General features: G+C 39.8%; 1 protein-coding gene across 4 annotated transcripts in view; it reads right to left on the reverse strand.

The window, feature by feature from the left end:
• Window positions 1–17,722, reverse strand: part of PACC1 (proton activated chloride channel 1) — a 74,995-nt gene that overhangs the window by 25,595 nt on the left and 31,678 nt on the right. For 2 of the 4 annotated variants that reach the window (XM_072332566.1, XM_072332565.1), the window contains exon 2: window positions 8,935–9,097. The gene's annotated coding sequence lies outside the window, so the exon portion shown is untranslated. Of the gene's footprint in view, window positions 1–8,934; window positions 9,098–10,756; window positions 10,781–15,568; window positions 15,737–17,722 lie in introns of those variants that run through there. The other 2 variants (XM_072332567.1, XM_072332568.1) reach the window with 2 other exon arrangements.

The raw sequence follows: 17,722 nt of genomic DNA on the forward strand, positions 1-17,722 counted from the left end.
TGCCAAGACGCATAATCACACATTCAGAATGTACAAAATGAAGCTGCAGCTGAAAGCCAGAAGTAAACTTTTCATCTTCTAGGCTTAGCTGGTTTATTTTAAAATAAATGAGGTATTTCAGATAAGTAAGAAATGGGCCTCCAACCCTCAAAACAGAGTTTGTGGCCTTTGCAGACAAAAATAAACTAACATGAACTTCTATGAGCACCTAAAGGAGCTGTTCTGCTTGGAAACGAGTAAGTTCTTCAGCAGGTTTTTATCTGAGTAATTATATTAGCTGTTCCTGCTAAACAAATTAGTATATAATTATGAGAACATCTAATACATAGGGAAATAGCTGCAAACAATTACTCCAGAGTATCATAGCATGCAACACTGCATGCTGTGTCAGAGAGCTTGGGTGTAAGTTTCTCGTGACTGTGAAAACCAAAGGCAATTGTTGAGTTTTTTTAAATGAATCTGGCTTATGTCACCCTTAGAGTCACTCGCACTCCTGTTAGATAGAACAGCAGCAGAAATAAATCAAGGGGTTGCCCTGATGCTAACTGAAAAAAAATATCTCACCAAATGCTCTTTTCCCCCCCCCCAGATAGATATCTGCTGGCCTCTTCTATTTCCAATTGCACACACCATTCATATTGACATAACACTGTAAGAACCACATTGATTATTTACATAAATACTTCTACAATTCTATATTAAAAATACATTCTACATTTAATGCATTTGAACTGACAGCAGAGACAGGCAGCACTATGTGAGTGGCGAAGTCTCCATGAGCCACTGTGAAGCACTGTTTGGAAAGCCAAATCAGTTCTGCAAAATGCTTATATAAAAGCATTACATTTCATACCTTCCTCTAACTGGACTGTCCTTTCATTTATATCATTTTCCATCAGTGCATTTAGACTGACTCATTGCACATAAAAACAGTTCAGATTTACTTTATCTTTTTGAACTCAGACAAGCAGCACAAAATGGATCGCACCAACATGCAGTTATCTGAGAAAACCTACTTTGCTATTTCAGCTTGTTCGTTTTGGTGTTTGGAAATCACAGAACCATATATTAAGTTGACATAAATTTACATAACCATAGCCATTATGGCTCTTATGTGCAAAACTATCAGTCAAGAACCTTACCCCAACTTACAGTGTAGTTGAAATACTACTCTTTAAGCTGTACAGAATGTTTCACTTACGGCCTTTTATCCTCTTAGAAACAGAACATAACTGCAGTACTGTTAGCAGAATCACCCCAGACCTACAGTACTATTACTTCAATACAGACTTTCTGAATATTATTTATTCCTGTGCTGGAGTAGTTCTTCTATGTAGCAGGAGTTGGTTTTACCCCTCTGGAGCTGAGGAAGCTCACTTCAAATAGCAAGCCACTGTCCTGTCAGGGAATAGACACAACCATAATTCACAGTGCTACGTCCTGCAATGCGATCTTTTCAGAGAGGAAGACAACAAAGGAGGAAATGAAGGAACTGCTGAGGAAGGAGCAGGAATGCAGCTGTGCAAGAGAGTTGATACAAATGTCAACACTGAGGGTTACCCCCCTCTACAGATTTTCAGCAAGTGCTAAGCTCAATGATGTTTTGAATGGGCTAATAAGAGAGAGAACAGCACAGATATCATTTACGTGTTTTTTATCTACGTGTACTTCAGAAAGCAGCCTTCTACTTCCAGCTATAAATCATTAATACCTCTAACTTTCAAACAATACATTACAAGTTGGCCTTCAGGTTTACAAAAGTCATCCTGATGTGCCTCAGTGCTGTTTCCTTTTGAGACAGACTACAGAGAGCCAGCTGTCTGCGCTGGCTGTGTCCATACATCACATTTGTGCAAAGCATCTCTCTGGAGCTTTCAGTTCTTTTATTTAATATTCATGACAACCATCACTAACCTGCCAGCCTTAGCATCCTGCCTCCTGACAGTGCCTCAAGTTAATTCATAAACACACAACCCCTGGAATGCTGCGTTTTCCACAGTAGAGGCTCTGTTGTTTAAGAGGATGGAAGTGAAAGACAGAAGGAGAGCTGCTACAGAAAAGATAAAGCAAGAGCAAGGGAGAATTCAGTGCTCCCGGTTAGTCAATGATGTGGTTAAGCAATTAAATTAATCTGATCAGTTAATTATTCATTCCAGCATGTATGCCAAAGCTTTGGGAAAGCTGGCAATTCACATGCATCCATTAATAATACAATGTGATGGGAAAAAAGAGGAGGAGGAAAATCCCTGCTTTTAAGCTATGTGGAACAAACTGTGCCACCTTAAAATTACACATAGCTCTCTGCCTGTTTGTCAAAATAATGTACAGATACGGGGAGCACTGAATATTTTCAGTGTCACTGAGAAGAAATATATTCATGCTAAAAGCAAAATCTGTAATTGCATTATGATTTTAATGTGCATGTTTTTCATCAAGAATGTCAGAACAGTCAAGTAAGAATTAACACTCCAGATGATTCCATCACACAGCACCTGAGAAATCCAGGGGAAGATGAACTTCAGCTCCCCTGTCACACAGTACAAAATATATAGTAGGTCCAACCCAGCCACCATGGAACAAACTGAAAAGCTGACAAAAATCAGGAAAAGATCAGTGGGGGAAAGAGAATGAATGTAGAGACGAATACCTCAAATTAAGCAATGGAGAGGTAGTAGGAATCTGGATGCCAACAGTCACGGTGGAATAAGAGAAGATCAGAGTCAGCCTTTATTATCTAGTTGGGTCCTGCCTCCTTATTTCAGCCTAGTGTAGTGGGGAAAGGCGGCACACACATTTTAAAGAGAAAACTTGGAGATTTATTTATATTTTATATTTTGACCAATATTTCACATTTTATTTCTCCATCTCCATTTCTGTGATGGTTTTTGTTTAATCACAGTTCAAAGGTGGGAAAGTGGAAAGGCTTATGTACTGCCTGAAGGAGAAAGAAATGATTTTCTTTAGTGCCTTGCAATGAAGCATCAGGGATTTGCCAAAGAAAGACAGCAGATGAGGGGATTACAAACTCACTCTTCAGACCATAACATCTCATCTTTTCTAAGGAGTTATACATTTTCCAGGTGGAATCAATCTCCCAGAGGTGTTAACCAGTAAAGACTTCAGAATTCAGAAGACTTGAGGAATGCAGAGTACAAATTATCTAATATGATGAACGCAAAGTGAAGATACCAAACCTGGGAACACTGAAGAAGAACAGGGCATGGGCCTCTTAGTGTTTACCTGGTGAGCACCAAATGGGGATGTGGACACACTACTACAGTCCACCTGTGCTGTGGAAATGGCTCTTTTGTGATCAGGAGCACCAGGAGATTTCTTTAGACAGTCCCCACAATGTACTGCTCAGCCTTGTTCCAGTCTCTTTCCTTCTGTAAAATCAACACTTTGTGCGTTGTGCACTTGAGACCACTTTAAGTAAGTGTGCCAGCTTTGGACCAGCACTGTGAATCCTTTCAGTATACTACTGTCACCTTGCTCTTGCTCAGAGGGAATTGCTGCAGGACTCTCCACCTCTTTAAGGTTCTCTCAGGGATAAGAACATGAGGACTCAAAGCCTGATACAAAACCAGATGAGGAAGACCCAGTTTTCTAGTATCTTTCTTCATACTTCATGTGTCCTTTCATAAGCATAGCCCTGTCAGCTGTCCACCGATAAGCATCCCAAGTATGACAGAAAAACACAATGCAAGCTGATTGGCCAGCAGCAGGGTTCCCCTGCACTTCCAAGGAAAGGAAAGAGCTCTAAATATGACTAGCATGAGGCCTGTCCAAACATCAAGTCAGCGGGGAAAAATAATCATTTTATCAGCTCTAGTAAAAGCTGCTTACCAAGATGCCGGGTGCCTTAATATCATCGAAATTAAAATTCAAGTGGAAAAAAGACAGCAAAAAATAAGGGAGGAGCACCTCCTCATGAATATCAATTAGCAGCTCAACAAAAGAAATAATAACAATCAAAGCCTCTTTGTCCTCAGACTTTACTCTGGAAGCCACTTTGCTGGAAGATTTCCCCTTTTCTCTAACATCAGTCACAAGCTTTATGATGATGTGGCACAGCCATTGCTTTTTCAAAAGGAAGCATTCCCCATCAGCCTGTTTCTCATCTCATCACAGTCGCAAGCTATCCATAATGTTATTTATCTTCTGTAATTTGTCAGATCAGGTTTTTCCCTCGAGTACTTTTAAATTAAGTATTGCTTCTACCCACAGTTAATTCAAAACAGCTAAAGGAAGCAGGAACAGGACAATAAAGTATGCACTAATAGGTAACAGGCCCAGGGAGAAAGTTTAGGGAAAGTCTAAGCTGAGAGAGTAACTATTTCTGTATAAATAGAAATCACCTACAGGCAATTTTGCTTGCTTTTAGAAGCCTGTTAACTCTGGTATTTATGAAACCATTATGTTGTTCCTTTAGCAACAATCACAACAAATGCTTCTTAAGGTGGTTGTGAAGCGCAGGCATTTTTATCTAGAAAGCTTTTTTAGAAGCAGTACAAAAATGAAATGTACTTCTTGCTTTAAGAATACCATCAAGGCAGCTGAAAGAGCAATCAAAGTTTCCTTCACATTTCAATCTACATTTCCCAGAAACTCCCCAGTAGGAAACTTTATTTAATAAGTCAAATTGATTTAGAAAGTTCTGTTTTCACCGTATTCCTCTTTTCCCTTGCTTTCCTGGACAGTTGCTTTCATAACAGATTCTTTGGTTTGCTTTGTTTCTATGCAACTTGAAGCCATAAAACAATCTTCAACTTGCGTACATCAATAAAAAGCTTCAACTGAGCTATGCTGATGCTCAATGTCTCAGAATCCAATCCCTCCTCCTTTTCCTGCACCACCATAATCTGTGTGGTCAGCTTTGATGTTTCCTATGGTGTTCAGAAACCTACATTCTCTGTATTGTTTAGATTAAGCTCCAAAAGCAGACCTCTCAATTGGTGAACGTAATTACAGACCCAGTTTCCATCCACAATTTTTGAATTAGACATTTGCTTTTGAATAAAAACACACTGGAACTTCAGTACCCTACTGCGGTCATCTGCATACATCATTATCCCTTTCCCTTCACAGCTTCTTTTGCAGAGGTTTTATGGATACATGCTGCAAGGAGTTCCCACAACAGCAGCTCAAATATCATTGCAAGATGCAGTATAGGATAAATAATGAACACTGAAGCTATTGCCAAATCCAGTGGAAGGCACTAAAAAAGAAATCACAAGTTATGATGATGCTTATTCTTGATTTCTGGGGGTGGAATGAACACTTCTTTTCCAATTGCACAGTAATAGGCAAAAGTAAGCAGCTCTCCAGGGCTTTCCCAGCCAAAGGTAAGAGCCATACAGTCTGGTTCCTGAACTAAATGCCCACTTCAGATGATGGTGTTCACATGATGAGGATTAGGGATTACTAACTGGAAAATGCTGGAATCCAGAAGTTAAAATGTTCAGTATAGCAAAACACAGGTTTGCCTACATCAGACAGTAAGAAATGACACTTGCTATATCCACTGTTTAAGGCTCAGTTTAGGCTGTTAAAAGGTGCTTCCATTACCCTTTGTAACTCCACTAAGACAGAAGGCAGCAAAACCCATCTGAAGACCAAATGCAGGCAAAGATGGAAATCAGTGAGACACTCTGTAGAATGATCTTGAGCACACATAAGGAGAGAACAGGAGAGAGTTTTCCGAGTTCTGCCTGAACTGAGAGGCTTGGATTACCACCAGAGGAGCTGTCTCCTCTTGTCTATTTTCCTGCTTCATTCAGGGAAACAGGACTGCAGTTTAATCCCATTTTGGTTACAAAGCATGTCCACAAAGACACATCACTTCCTACCAATATTTTGACAGAAATAAACCAACGAGCTCACACGCTGGCCAACAACCAAGGCAAAAAGTTACATAACTCACTTCACGTATACTAAGAAGTAAAAAAAAAAAAAATCCAAGCAAAATTCCTACAGACATCAAGGCTTTCCTCATTCAGAATTTGTAACCTAGGGTTTTATTCTGTTTTTAAGTAAAACGTGGTATTAACATATAAGGAGGAGAGTGTATGTTAAAACATACTGATGAAACTGAAAAAAGTGAAGATGGGAAGAATGGAGAAAGTGACCTAGTTCTCCCAGTTCCCAGATTCCTGTGTTATCCTGTGTGAGCCACTGAAACCCCGTGCTCCCAGCACTCAGGTTCATCTGCCCTGAAATCACTGCCTAAGGCCTGACTCTGTCCTTCCCTGTTCCTTAGAGCTCTGGAACACTATATGCTGTGTGCTCTGATGCCACATGAAACTACTTGATTCAGTGTGAATACAAGCCAGAGATCTTAAGGTTCCTAACCTCTGAAGGATTTCTTACACCCTTTCCCACATTCATTAACTTCTGACACCTCAGGATGCTCAAATGAACAAGACAGTGTACATACAGAAAGATCTCCCTTGCTCAAGTAACACAGCTAAGCAAAACAAGAAGCTGATCCTGTACCTCCACTCAGGTTAAAAAAAGCCTTTCCTAATGTTTATTTTTCCAGAACAGAATTTCATGGGAAGCTCTGAATGCATCTCTTCTAATTCCCTTTCAGAACAGAGAAATAAATAGAAGCTGCAGACTTCTCCAGAAAAAGGAAATCTGGTTCTTGTCTAGCTGAAGTTACCGCCAACTTCAACCCACTTGAACAAAAAACCTGGCAGGAAAAAAGAAAATATATCTGGTGCATTTTTCTATTTCAGCCCAACGAACTATTTGCTTATATATTTTAACTACTGAGAAAGACAGAATTGATTTAAACTTGTTTTCTCAAATAATATTCAGTTATTGGCAGCAACATCCTTAATACAGCAGTGTTGAACACTGGAAAAGACGGGGCTGGTAAGAAGTGCAGCTGTAATGCAAGAAAAATGCATTTCTCAGCTCTTGTTCTTGTTTATATCTTTGTTACATCCTCACACACTGTAGGTTGGCAAGTCCAGGAGTGGCACTGTGTCACTGCAGTCAGCTGGGCATCTCTGACAGCTGGCTTTCCACAGTGGCCCATTTATCCCTGAGATTCTTGGCTCTGAGAGCCAGTCTTCGTCCTTGTAAGCAGAACAAGAGAGACATCCAGTGGCTGGATCGTATAAGTGCATTTTTAATCTAACGAGACAAACTGATTTTCTAACATACTCCATGCTCATGCCTTTATAAGAAGCCATTCCTATGCTTCCCAACTGTAAGAGATACAGAACCAGAGGAAACTATTCCTGCCACCAGTGCTGGGTATTCCTCCTGCCACCTGCAGACATTCTCTGTGCATGCTAAGTCCTATGTGTGGTTCTCACTTTTTCCTCATAAGCTTAACTTCATTATTTTGATTCTCAGTTGATGAAATTGGTCTTAAATTCCAAGGAACAATAGCAGTTTCTGTCAACCCAGAATCTAACTCTAAACATCTCATCATGCCTATGGGTGCTTTTCACATCTACCACCTTTCACTCAAATATTTTCTCCAATTCTGTACTACTTATTTTCATCTACACAGTAAATTGATTTCCTAGCCATTACTGATACCAGAGAAGTCCAGAGAATCATTGTGGTAAACCCTTATATTAAGTGGCTTGATCTTCATGTAATAATAAGAAACAAAATTTGCCACTATAAATGAGTGGTATCTGCAGCATCTGTTATTAAAAAATCCTTATAATTACTGTCCCGTTCAAACTTTCTTATAAACAAAAATACAGCTTCTTCAGAAACAAACAAGCACACGAGCACTTAAAAACGCAAAGACAGAATGAGTAAATAGAGGAAAAACAGAAATAAAGTTTTGGACAAATTATTAGCAATAATGATTTACAACTAACTCTTTTGCTAAAAGCAAATGACATACATTAATCATTGACTTTTTAAAGGGTGGGACCTTTACAAACCTGAAAAACATATACCAATAAAATCTGGTAAGAGAGTAGGGAATGGATTAATCCTCCAAAATTTAAAGAAGAATTGAATGCAGGCAATTGTTGACTTCACTAACAACAGCATAGAATGAGAAGATGAGGTTATAACTGATAGCTCTGAGCAAATATCCGTGTTTTTGGAAAGAAAATTGTATACAGCCAGTGAAGTAAAGAACAGCCATATAACGTGACACCCCACATCAGTAGGATGCGCTTCTCGTTACTAAGAAAAAAAACTGACAGACTCAATACAAGAAGAAATTTGTTTCCTTTCCTACCATATACATGCACAGAAAAATGCATTACATACAAGCTAAACAACATATCAAGCTACAGTAGTTATTCCTAATACATAGAAATACAGATATTTCACTCTACTGTGCATTACCCTACAAGGTTTTTCAGCTGTGCTGCTGTTGCTACTATACTACTATAAAAGCAGGAAAGAAATGTCCACAAGGCACTTCTTACTGCTGTCTAGTAAAAACTTCTAGATACAGTTGTCATATCAACACTAATTCTAATGCTTGAATGGAATAAAACATTTATTAACTATCAAATAACCACTGAGCCTGATTTTAATACCTAGCATAATTAGAATCTACTTCCAGAATTTGAACCAATTGTATAGATAGAATAATACAAGGGCATAGTCATAATTATAGAATAAATAGATAGCTAAAGGATATCTAAGGAGAAGACTCATCAGTGCTGAGGCTTTCAGTTGAGATAGATGCTCACCAACATTGAGGCTCACCACAAGAACTCCACAAAGCAGCAATCTCCAGAAAGAGATGCTACTTTAGTGGTGGTCAGCCCTTAAATGGGTTCTAGGAGAGGTAGAACCAAGCTCCACCCCTTCCAGGAGCACAGCTGAATTACCTCCACCTGTGCTCCCACAGCTGACTTGTCACTTGCAGTTAGCAGTGTAACTGTACAACAATGACACCGTGTAATCAGTCTTGGACTCATGAAAGTCATCAGTTCTTACCTAACTGTGCTGTACTCTGGATATGAAAAGTTCTTCAGATTTCTGCCCCACTGGGAGGATAAAAGTGATGCTGGCTGAAGTTAGCACTTGGTTTCATGAGAGTTTCTTTCTTTCTATGCTTATTCTTGCAGAAGAGCGTATAAAAATCCATGTGAATTTTGTCCTATTAGAAAAAAAGGTTAATTATCAACATGGTAATTCATGGAATTTTCACCTAGTTTTGTATATTAATACACTTGGACACCAGAAACTAGAAATTATCATTACTTTTTAGGTCAGTTTTTGTTTGTTTGTTTGTTTTAATTTAATTTTATTATTATTATCTTTATTTTAATTTAAAGGTTAAATCAGAAATTAAACACTAATTAATAAATGATTTATTAATGTAGGCCCAAATGCATCAACAAAGCATTCTAGTTTATGCATACAAAAAATAAAGTAAGTTTGAAATAAGTTTTAGTGTTGTATTTTATTCCCCTTAGCTCCCAAATTGCTCTGAAGTCTGTTATCATAGGTAGCAATTCACTGAGGGAAAAGTTACAATCCTCTGTTAATTACATATGGTAAGAACTCATCCTGATTTTATGCAAACATATAAAAATACCATCTCTGAGACAGGGTTCTCTGATAAGTGGTGATACAATACTATTTTCTACATAGCAAATAATTTGTGTTTAGGATCTTGATTTCATCAATAGCCAACAAACACCATGATTAGTAGAGTCATTCCCCTCTCCATACAGAAAGCAGTAGGGAAAAATGATGTTGAATGTTTTGCCAAAACTTTATAGAGTTGAAAAGGAGCAACTACTCTTGACTTAGAATCACAAAACGATTCGGGTTGGTAAGGACATTAAAGCCCACTATGCTCCAACAGTGAGCAGTGCCTCTCCCCCCAGCTCAGTTCCATCCAGTGTAGCCTGGAGTGCCTGCAGGGATGGGGCACCACAGCTTCTCTGGGTAGCTGTGCCAGGGCCTCGCTTTCTTCTTAATATCTAGAATCTAACTTGATGTTTCATACTTTTTCCAACAAATATTCTTCCACGCGCAAGTTCAAGAAACAGCACTGAATAATGGCCGAGGAAGTGAAACAGAATTTAGACCTAAACCTGAAACCAAATTGCATTAGCAAAGTAACACTATCACAGTTAAAATCGATTTTGTTACAAAGTTCCTATGCTTAATAAACTTCTTCCTAAATGCTCGTTATCATTAAGCTACCTTCTCAAGGCACGACGTTCTTCTGGAATAGCATTAACGCGTGACCAACATAGAGAAAGAAGTACCTGAAAGTTTCCTGCTTCTGATACGAGCTAGCAAGCAGTGTTTTACCGCTAGAGGGCAGTACAATGTAACCAACTGGAAATGCAGCAGTGGGCAGAGAAATAGGACTATCCGTAAAAAGAGGAGCGTGGTAAAATCAAAAGGGGGAAAGAAAAAAAAAAAAAAAAAAAAAAAAAAAAAAAAAAAAAAAAGGTAATTGTATTAAAGGACCAAATTAGCCCGAATTAATAAAAACACGTACCACAGAGGTATAACATAAACGTGTGAAAACAAGCAAATGACGTTTATAGAAGGAATAGTCCCATGCTAAGATGTGGATGACTCAGGCAACGGCCTCAAGTGAGGAGAGCTATTGAACTATTCTGAGCTCTGATGGAGGTCAAGATACTTGGTCAACCTGTTCATCTATGTCTATTTTTCTATATAAGAAATGACAAAGCGCGTCTGTCACCGTGAGAACTGTAAGGAGAAAGCACCTGATAAAGTGCAAAATCTTCCAGCATTACACCTCAAAAAGCAAGGCAAGAAATGTCTTTACCTGAGGGAACTACAGCTCTGCGAAAGATGAGACGCACACAGGAAAGCAGGGAATGGGCAGCCTCACAGCTGTCAAAGCACACAAGTGCTGTGATTTACAGTACAAGAAACAGCAGATTTGAGGTGAATACCTAGAAGGGATTTACATCCGTGCAGCACGAGGGGCCATTAGCAGCAACTCCTTTTACACCTAAACAAAACACCTAAACACCTGAGCACCTAAACAAAACAAAGAGTTCTGGAGGTCTTTCCAGTTAGAAGACACTGGCATAGATTTTTAATTAAATGTAGTAACTGGTTTGCTATTACCAATTTCACAAATAATCATTAGCTTTTACTACCAGTGTTACCAGTGTAAAACAGTGAGTGTTATTAATTGATTATCATCCCACCCCGTGCTCACCCTGCTCACTGGCCTTGCCTCACCAGCTGCAGCATGCCACAGGGACTACTCTTGGTTCAGCCTCTGCCACAGAGAGAACAAAATGGGGCAGCCAGGCAAGGAGTGCAAAACTTGCCCTGCAGCTCTGCTGCTGGGAGCACAGAAACCTCCTCTGTTGATGCTAGATCGGTTTTAGGAGATTTCTAACTCTTGTTTGCAGGATGTGCTCCTCACCACAGCTCTGGGCCCTCAGCTGTGCTTAAGACAGGCACTCAACTTGTTTGAGTACTTGCACTCTAGCTGAAGGGCTAGAAACCTCCCACAGAGAGAAGGCAGAAACTAGAACTGACTTTACACTTTGTTTGTTTTTCTTCTTTTCCCTCCAATTTATTTATCAGCTATGCTCTCAGGATAAAACTAACAACTCCTTTTACTGAGCTTGATACTTTCCAGCTGTGTAGGAACCAAACAAATGAGATGGCTTACAAGAGCCCCCAGCTGGTAAAGTGGGATACAGCCCTACACTCTCACTCAGCTTTTCTCTATGCATATCCAAAATAAACTTCCTACTTACTCTGTGCTTCTTGTTTTAGCTCCCAAACTCAGCTGCATACATTGCCCTGTCCTCATAACTATTCACTACTGTCCATTATTCCGAGTGCCCAAGAAGTTTGGGCGCATTTTTGTTTCCAGAATTGGTGATGTGCATATCTCTATCTCTCAGAGTACAATTTCTGTAATGTATAAGACTACACAAAACAAAGTGCATCAGTAAAGCTTCCCAATTTCTGCAAAGCTCACCTGAACAGTTAATAACACACAAACGCATGAATGCAACTGTGTCTTCCCCTTGAATACATAAATCACAGAAAGAGAATTTATGCCAATTAATTGTAAAGATAAACTGAAGGGGAATCAATAGTCCTGTTTTTCCCCCTTAAATACTGCAAACCTGCATCTCAGAAAGAGACAAGCACTGCCTATGAGGAAGAGACAAAGCCACTTTTAAGATTGCGTATTGTATAATGCCTGCATATTCAGTGGCAAGTAATTACACTTTACAGAGGCATTCCCTCTCTTACCACTACTGTCAGTTCATATTTCAAATAAAGATTTAAGACATTGTTTTATCTGTACAAAATATAGGAACAGAATGAAGTGACACTCAGCAGACATGTTGTAGGGTAATTCCAAAGATGTAAACCACAAACCGTATGAAGTCCATTCAGTTCCATGTATATTGATCTCACATTATCTGAAGAAGAAAGGCTGGAAAACAGATTTCTTTCATCTTGAAAAACACCTTCAGGATGGCATTGTAAGAACAAAGTTATGATGCCAAAGTTAAACTGAGCCCGTGTCCAACAGTGCTTCCATTTGTTCAACTCAGTGTTTATTTTCATTACTGAGCACATCAGACTGGCATTCCACTTGTAGGTGTAGTAAGTAAGAGAAAACCAAACTCAAACTCCCTTAGCACAGCGCACAACTTTCAAGGCTGGATGCTGGCATTAAACCAGCTAGAGGTCAGAGGACCTGTACTTATACTTGTCATTAGAAGAAACTCGAGGTGCCTCAGACCAGAAATGCATCAATGAAACTGGTTAGCTTTCTGTTGGTAAGAATCATAGAGAAGTTTAGTGGTACTTTTCCTTGGTAGGCTTTGGTTTCCAATTACTTTTAAGTAGAATAACAGGTGTTGCTACTAGGACTGTCTCTCTCCCTCACTCCCAGCAACAGTACCCAGACGTACGGATGGTTCATGTCTGTACAGTGTCCTCGGTAGATCACAGCTTTAAAGGTTTGGTCTACATGATTTATAAGAAAGTTGTTGGCTGTCTCCTGTACCAAGCAGAACCTCTAGCAGATGAAGATCACACTGGCATCAGTATTGATATCTCAAGATTGTCTGCTCCAGTGGAAGCTACAGGGAATTCTCTAGCTTTAATGTTTTGTTAGCTCAGCCAAAATGTTCGGTAACAATGAACTAAATGCCCAAGCTGGCCTAAGCTGCTTTTTTCAGCCCTAAAAGTTGCATTTCCAAGTGAGAATTGGGATGCTGACATGGCAGCATGATGAAAGCCTGAAGCATAACAGTATGTGTTGTATCTGCCCTGGGGGCAAAAAGAAAGCATCACTTCCCTGAACTGCTAACATGATACCACAAGCATGGAACTGTCTGCTTTGGGGAGGAAGAAGAAAGAAAAGGTCCCTAATTACTATGCAATGTTCCTCATAATGTCAAGTGACCTATCACACTGTGGTGAAGCATGTGAGGTTGGTTAAATGCCTCTACGTTATGCAACATGGTGGCCATGGAGAACAAGGAACGTTAGCCAAATGACTAAGCAGAATGCAGCATGCACAAATATGTCAGCTTTGTTGTGGAAAGCAAAGAAACAAAGAAACAAACAAACACCAAACCAGATTCTTGCACCATCCTGATCAAAATTTCTGGTGACTTATTTTGCTTCAGAATTCTACCTGGGATGTGTTTTTCCCTGCCTGCTCTCCCCAAAGCCCAGCTGTGGCAGCTTTGCCAACCCTACTGGCAATAACAGAAAAGCATGAGAGAAGCTGCTGCTCTGGCTCTTGTGGGTTGTCACAAAGGCCCTGTTCTCAACCCCAACTCCATTTTACATATTTTAATGTGAGTCTGGGGAAGTATCATGTCCTGAAACTCTGACACTTGCAAACAGTCATGGAAATCTGGAAAGGGAGAGTGTTCTCCATCCTATGACAAGCAAGTGATGGGCACGCTCCCTGAATTCCACTTTGGTCAAGCAAGTCTCTCCTCATCTCAGTCCCATCTCAGAGATCTTGGTGTTATGGCGTAAGTTAACACTGAATTATAGTTTATCTGTGGAAAGTAAACAAACTACATTATTTTCCACTCAAGTCCATAAAGTTATGTTGCAACATCATACCTACTTAACTGATTTACATCCCAATTCATCTAAGCAGTACAGACAGCAAAATAAAGGAGGAAGGCACAATCCAAATACACAGAACACACACTGCGTACAGTGATTAAGTGTATGATTCACTTTCATAAAGCCAGTGTGACCTTTTATCTGACTACTTCCTCAAAGAGTACAGAGAAATATATAGCATACAGAAAATAGAAAACAACAAATCGGTGGAATAATAATAGCTCATGATCTTCTTGCTGTAGTGCTAATGCTTACTACGTGCTCTACCAAACATTTGTGCCATTTCTTGCTATCTTTGACTAGTTAAACAGATCAACTAAGGCATATGTTGCTCTTCATTACGAAATGACTGACAGAAGAGAATTCTTTGGAATGATGAAGTATCAGCCCACTAAAGGCCTCATAAAGGGATCATTATGTTAAATGTTAAAAAACACATATCAAGAGGAAAACACATTTTAAATGTTTTGTTTAATCAGGACCACTGAAGCAGCACTGTTATAATCCGGACCCATAATCAGCAGAATTGTCATAGAAGGGAAAGCTTACAGCCCTAACAGATTCCACCAGGGTATCACACATTTAATGTCCTAAGTAATGTGCTTTGAACCACAGAATCACCAAGGTTGGAAAAGACCTCCAAGATCATCTATTCCAACCATCCACTTACCACCAATATTTCCCATTAAACCACGTCCCTCAGTACAGTATCTTGAACACCTCCAGAGTTGGTGACTCCACCACCTCCCTGGGCAAACCATTCCAGTGCCTGACCACTTTTTCAGAGAAGCAGCATTTCCTAACGTCCAGCCTGAACCTCCCCTGGTGCCACTTGAGTTCATTCTCTCTAAGGCCATCTCTAGTTATATGGGAGAAGAGGCCAACTCCAACCTCAGCACAGTCTCCCTTCAGGCAGTTATAGAGAGCAATAAGTTTCCCCTGAGCCTTTTCTTCTTCAGACTAAAACAAACCCAGCTCCTTTAGCCGCTCCCCATAAGACTTGTGCTCCAGGCCACTCAGAGTTTCACTGCCCTTCTCTGGACATGCTCCAGGGCCTCCATGTCTTTCTTGTAGTCCACAAATGAACAGAGTACCTGATGTGTAGCCTCACCACTGCTGAGTGGTGAGGGGGAACTTTTGGTTAGCCCTGATAAGGTCAGGCAGTTGGACTCAATGGTCTTTGTAGGTCCCTTCCAACTGAACAATAATGTTCTATTTACATTACTTCTTAGTAACTTGCTCTGGTCAGGAATCACAGTATTTTAGAAACCACATAACTGATTTTCTAAATCCAAGGAGAGGTGGTTTCTTGCAACATCATGATGATGACTGCTCACTATCAGGTTGGGCTATGGGTTCCTATCTGGGAGAAACACAGAAGTCCACAGTGTGTTAAAAACCCTCCTGAAAATAGCAGAATTGTGAAAAAGTTTGACTACAAAACAGACAAAGTCATCACAGTGATGCTTTGCAATTATTAATGAACCAAACCTCCTACCGTGCAGCTGGATGGCAGCTCTGCAGCCCTAACAGGGGTCACATCAAAGCCATGAAGTATCTCTCCTTTCCTGGATGAATATGGGACACTTTGCACGACCAAGTGCCTCCAGCTTTGACACACACAGTAACATGCTAGGGCGGGATGAGTCATCCAACAAACCAGGAGCTGAAATAGAAAATTTGTATTACAAAAAAACTTATAAACCCCATAAGGAATTGAGTCCTGTTAACCTTGGCATTGTACCAGCAAGTAACAAAGAGCTCCTATCCCAAAGGACTCACCAGCTCAATTGCTGACAAGATGCCACAGGGGGAAAAAACACAGGAACAAGATGTGGATGGATAAGCATGAAAATAGCCTGGAGAAAAGCAGAAGTCCTAGCTTCTGCTTCTCCCAACTGTTTATTTCTGTCCTTTGTCAGCAGGGCACAAATGACTTAAGGATACTGTATTCACTATTAAAGAAAAATTTCTTCTTCACTGCACTTGGGACTCTATTTATTTCCTCATTCATTATCAACAAAAGAAAGATTAACACAGTTGAAGAACCTTGGGTGTTCAAAGACTGATGCAAACTTTGAAAGACCAGAAACATTCGGCAGTTACTGGAATGCTGCAACAAGCAGACACCCACAGGTACCGATGCAATGTGGTGAAATACTCAGGTCTACAGTGAAGCTGAATCATGCTATCAAGCACAGCTGTACCAGTCACATGCTGGGGATTTCCCAGCTGCACAGTCTATCTCCCCAAGCACACACAGTTAGAAACAATTCACTCACTATGTAATCAGCAACCATGTGACAATTTCATTTTCTCTTTCAAAACATCCAAACAAGTCTGGATTTAGAAGAACTGTAGCTCCATCACTGTGACCCTTTCTTAGCACTTTTTCTGTATTTATCATGTCAAGTAAAATACTGCTGCTACAGTAGGACTGTACTTGTTTTTACACAAAGTGCTTCTGTGATCTTTATTCAGAAAGGAAATAAATGTTCTTATGAACTCATGAGATCTAAAGATTTCTTTAGCAGCATGACCTGGACTAAATCATTCCAAGGCCACAGGTTAAGTGCATGACACTCAGTCATCACTGGGTTTTGAATCTGTCACTGGAAAAAATTAGGTGAAATGTGTACAATAAGAGGCCCACTTAAACAGAGTACTACACTATGAATTTGGAAGAGAAAAGCCCAGGTTTAAGGTTATTAGTACATTCTGCTTTCCTTTGGTTAGTGTTCTTCTCGTTACAAAACAGACTGAAAGCCCATAAAGGAATAGGTGCAGGAAAAATTTCTTAGCTCTCTTCCTCTCTGCTCATCATCTATCAGCATTTCTACTCTCCAGAGATTAAAACCTACAGAAAGAAATAACTCTTCTTCTGACTTCTTCTTTAGCCCATGCTATCAGCAGGTTTAAGCAGGAATATCCATAAAATAAATCCTCTAAATAGAATGGTGCAAGTACTCCCTCTTTCTCTACACCCCTGACATACTACATTGCTCCCATACAGTTGGAAAACGCTGGCAGCAAACAGGTGAGCTGTTAGCATGGTGTGACATTGATGGCTTGGTGGCCTGACTGAAATGCCCTGGAGGAAAGGAGCGTACTATGGGTATCCAGTCTGAGCTGGAGATAAGCTGGAGAATGTTAAAGTGGCAGCCCCTGAGGAAGTTGGTAAGTAGGCAAACACAGTGCATGCTCCAGCATCCCTCAAAGACACTGGATTATTGTGGTAAGAAGTACTAGAAGATGACATTTCTCAAGGCTTTACATGTTGAGACTGGAAGAGGTAATAAATTGAATTATCACTAGTGGAAAAGAATGGCAGTACGATGCCATTATCACTAGAGAACATTTGCAATGTTGTGACTGATTTGAATGAAAAAAAAAAAAAAAAAAAAGGAAAAGAAAAAAGAAAAGAAAAAAAAAGAAAAAAAAAAAGAAAAAAAAAAGAGGGGGGAGAGAAAGAAGAAAAAAGAAAAAAAATGCCATTAGAGAAGGGGCAGAATAAGTAGGAGAGATCAAAGACACTCCAGCACAAAGCCATGAGTGTAGCATATGAGTTACAGCTGTCAGGAACTTGCAACTAAAGTATCCTAGCAGAGTAGTTACAATGATGACTTAAACTCAAGTGGAAAAATCAAGCCAG

Source organism: Excalfactoria chinensis, chromosome 3, assembly GCF_039878825.1.
Source record: "Excalfactoria chinensis isolate bCotChi1 chromosome 3, bCotChi1.hap2, whole genome shotgun sequence".
Lineage (NCBI taxonomy): Eukaryota > Metazoa > Chordata > Aves > Galliformes > Phasianidae > Excalfactoria > Excalfactoria chinensis.